General features: G+C 47.5%; 1 pseudogene; it reads left to right on the top strand.

Moving 5' to 3' along the window:
- Positions 1-1,384: 1,384 nt before the first annotated feature.
- LOC105310301 lies at positions 1,385-2,146 on the top strand (annotated as a pseudogene).
- The last annotated feature ends 2,358 nt before the right edge of the window (positions 2,147-4,504 follow it).

The raw sequence follows: 4,504 nt of genomic DNA, 5'->3' as shown, positions 1-4,504 counted from the left end.
AAGAAAAGGCCTTCACGTGACCTCTTTTCAGGGCTGTAGGGCTTGTTAATCAAATTAGATGCATGTATTAGCGAGGCGATGCATTTATGTCACGAGGCCAGTGCATTAGGCGCGTCCCGAGCGTCCTTCGACCAGAGCAGGTGTGGTCACGGCCCCGGGAAGGTCCACACGCACCTGCTCGAATTCCGTGCGGCCTTCGCTCGGCCCGCGGCCCACGGTTTGGGAGCAGCTTTCTCATTATTTGTTCTAAATCTAGTTAAATGGAAACGAGCACGAGACTAAAACATAGGGGCCCATGTCCTGGTTCCACTTCTCTAGAGCGCGCTGTGTTTGGTGGACGTGTCCGCAGGTGAGCTCCCCTCCTGTCGTGCCTGCCGGTCCCGGGTCACTCTCCTGCGTGGACAGAGGCTGTGTCCTCCTCTTGTGGCTCCAGTGCCTGGTCCAGGCCTCGGCACTCAAGGGCTCTTAATAAGTGGTTGATCCCAGAGACGGAAAAACTCAGTGCATCTATCCACATTTGTACGCACATCCCAGTGGCTCTCCGAGCATGGAGGAGTGTACCAAAGCCTCCAACCCATGCTGTCGCCACGGGGTACAGGGTAATGTGGGTGGTGACAGAAAGAGAGAAGGCGGAGAGGGTCAAGCAATAGAGAAAAAAAAAAGGATACTGCACTACAAAAACTTGGATGTATAATAGGATCTTTTTTATGTAAAGTGTGGGTACCTATGCCTAAATACGTTAAGGAAAAAAATGATGATGTACATATGTTAAGTGAAGATAAATTGCAGAGCATTTTGGTTAAAAACTAGACAAAAACACCCCATATATCTGTAGATGTATGCATAATCAGGTTTAAGTGAGTATAAGGGGGTGTGTGTATCGCAGAGGTTTTGGGGCACACCCAGCTGGGACACTCACCTCCAGCTACTGGGAGTTTTGGCTGCTGCCAGCTCACAGCTGAGTTCTTCCCCAGACCTCCCGCTCAGTCAAAGGGAGCTGCTGAGTCAAGGTTGTGCCCGCCCCCGCCCTGGGGATAGCCCCCGTCCAGGGACTGGTGGGCTCCAAAGCCCTGTTCCTTTTCAATTCGGGACCACCCCAGAGCTCCTTCTGGCCCATTCTGTTTCCCAGACCCCCCGCCCCCCACAAACCTTCAGTGTGCATGTCCTGTCTCAGTCTGTTTCACGAGTCCTTGACTTGTGACAATGTGGAAAGATATGTGCCAGTCTATCAATATGTTACCGCAAGGGGCTGAAATCGGAGGGGAAGGATTATCTTTTTCTGTCTCTGTCTTCTTGCGAATTCACTTATTTACTATGAGCGCTTATCACTTTAAAATTTCAAGAGCATCAAATAAAAAAATTTAAAATGTAGTAAAACAAATACATGGGGTTTTCCTCCCCGCCCCTTCCCCACCTTTCCACCGTCTTCTTCAGTCCTGAAATTGAGCTAGTTGCTCGCCGGCCTAGCATCACTTTCACCACGGTCCTCAGTGATGCTGATGTGCAGAAGCAGATTAAGCACATGGCGCCTTTTATTGAAGAAGAAGCCAATGAAAAAGCAGAAGAAATAGACACAAAAGCAACAGAGTTCAACATCGAGAAAGGGCATCTTGTGCAAACCCAGAGACTGAAGATTATGGAATACTACGAGAAGAAGGGAAAGCCGATAGAGCGGCAGGAGAAAATGCAGATGTCCAGTCTGATGAACCAAGCAAGCCTCGAAGTCCTCAGAGCCACAGCTGACCTTATTCCACACCTACTAAATGGAGCAAAACAGACCCGGCGAGGTGGTAAGAGACACAACCCAGTACCAGGTGCCACTGGATGGTCTGGCCCGGGGTTCGTGCCAGCTGGTGGAGCCCCAGATGATTGTCACTGGAAACAGGATTCCCTTCCGGGAAAGGCTGCAGAGCAGAAAGCAATCCCTGTGTACGAAACTGCCACTAAGAAAGATGTTGACATCTAAACTGACCAGGAGGCCTACCTGCCTGAAGAAACAGCAGGTGGAGTTGAGATTTATAATGGGGGTCATAAAATAAAGGTTTCTGATATTCTAGAAAGCTAGCTGGATCTCAGCTCAGCGGACGATGCCAGAGCGTGGGGAGCCTCGTTTGGCGCAAATGCCAATAGGAAGTTTTTGGACTAAGCCTTTGGAAGGTGAAGTTCATATACAGCTGATATTTGAAGAAAAAAATGATCTGTGTAGCTTCCTCTTTGCCATTCTAATATTCTGTATTTATCAGTGGATACCTTTCTGTAGCTAATGCCCTAACCTAATTGTTAAGAGTGGAGGGAAAGTTTCACTTAATATGATCAAGGAACCTGCTTCTAACTTATCTAAAAATAACACAACTTTCAATTGGTTCTGAAGCATGAAGGTGAAGAGGTCAGGCGGTGGCTGCACAGACCTCACCCCGACTTCTGCTCTCCCTCTGGTTCTAGTTCTCTGTTCCACAGGCTGACACCCTGCCATTAAGTCTCTGCTCTTCAGGCTTAAAATGCAGGCGGAGCATCATTCCTCCCAGAAGCAGTAGGTTCACTGTTACCTGTTTGGGCCTAGAAGTGTTCCTTATCTGTAAATGTGATTTAAAATCTGAGCCATGATGCCCTATTTATTAAAACAAAAGGTTTACATGGAAAAATGAGTTGAATAAATGAATGACGGTGCCTATATCGAGTTGGAGAAATAATAATAAAGTGGCATGGTAAAGGTATTGATGTCTAATGAACTAAACGTTTGAAGGGGATGTCGCTAGCACTTTTGATGACTTTTGACTTACTCGTTTCAAAAGAGACTGGACCAGCTTTGTAAGAGTGAGGGCGCCAGCTCGCAGAGGAGAGGAGAAAAAAAGAAGGTCGATAGGTGGGAACAAAAAAGAGAGGGAGTTTTAATGCCACGGAAAGAGAGATTTTGTCATATCAGAGCTATCTGTCAGGAAAGTAGGCTGCAAATTTGGGGCAGCCGCTGTCCAAATTACACTGTCCAAAGGACTGTAATTGTTCCTTTTAGCGAGCAGCCAGATTAGAATTGGAGGAGGAAAATACCTGGCATTTGTATCACCTCCAAGACCTCCCTTCCCTGGGCACTGGCACACCCATCGATGACCAGTCTCCTTCCCACAGATGCAGCCTCGGAACCCTTCCCATCCCCCCAGCCCGCTCCAGGCAGCCACTGATGATGCACTGGAGTATTCACCAGCGATGAAATCTATTTGCCCTTCCAGAACCGAATGATCTTTCCACTCCTTCCAATTCTGAGGTTCCATCGGGTCCTCCAGGGAAGATTGATTTATTCAGGAACGACTTAGATGAGCAAGCCTACACCTCGGCCAAAAGCTTGCTCTTTCCTCCATCCCGTGCTACTTCATTTGTGCAAATACATCCTATTTTGGCATCTCTAAATGAGCTCCCTGAGGCTCAGCATCCCCTTTGGAGAAGGTTCAGAGGATTTGTGGCAAGCAGGCCCTTGAAGGCAGAATCCTCCTGCTTAGGACTGTGTGGTGGCCCCTGAGAATGGGGCGTGACTCTTTGTTTTACATTCCTTTATTCCGTGAGAATGCATTGGGGTTTTCTGTGCTGGCTTTGTGCTTGGAACAAGGACTAAGGCGAAGATGGGCCAGAGAGTCTGCCCTCGAGGAGCTCAGAGTTCAGAGTGAGAACAGAACAAATGAAGAAATTGACTATGGGTGGTGACTTTTAGGACGGACGATGTCTCAGACATTAAGGACATAGGAGGGACTCAGGTTTTGGGGTGATGAGTGGCTTCCTGGAGGGAATGTCAAGCATTTGTCATAATCAGGTCATCTAAGCTCCTAACACGAGCCACCTTCAAAGATCTCAGAATAGATTTTTCTACATAAAACACATTTCTGCATTTATAATCAGTCTGTAGAAATTTTTACCTTAAATATTTACCACTTTATTGCGAAGCTATTAGAAGAAATAAAAGAAAATTAATGAAACAAATAGAGCTCTCTGGAGAGGGAAAAATTACTTAATAAATAACAGTTTGCTTGGCTTTGGGAATCCACGTGCCGCACCTCCAAGCGTATTAAAAAGAAGACGCGGGGGTTAGGATGGAAAGGAAAACCCAGGCTCCTTATTTGGAAACAATAAATGTGTTTCTCCCCTCCCTGTTCCCGTTTCAGGTGGCGGGTCGTCGTAAGTGCGCAGAGGCCGGGTCTCTTCGGGTGTTGGGATTAAAGAACGTGCGGGAAACAGAGCATCGAAGACACCATCACTAAAGGTACCATTTCCTGTGAACTTTTTCTTGTCCTTCATTGCAATGGCCAGTTTGAGGCTTTCACCAGTGACTGTGTGTTCCCAGGGATTTTAAGCTGTTGGTCACTGCAGCGACAGCCTGGGGGACGAGCCCCCTGAATTGAGGTGCTCAGGAGTTTTAGCTCCCCGGGCTTCGTGCCGTCTTGGAAAAGTCTGGGGAAACTGGCACCAAGGCTTGGGCTTCTCATAAAATATTTCTGAAATGCATTTCATGATGTGGTTG

The sequence above is a fragment of the Pteropus vampyrus genome, unplaced genomic scaffold (genome assembly GCF_000151845.1).
Source record: "Pteropus vampyrus isolate Shadow unplaced genomic scaffold, Pvam_2.0 Scaffold1950, whole genome shotgun sequence".
NCBI lineage: Eukaryota > Metazoa > Chordata > Mammalia > Chiroptera > Pteropodidae > Pteropus > Pteropus vampyrus.
Note: the sequence above shows the minus strand (reverse complement) of the source record. Positions and strands in the feature narration are given on the sequence as shown.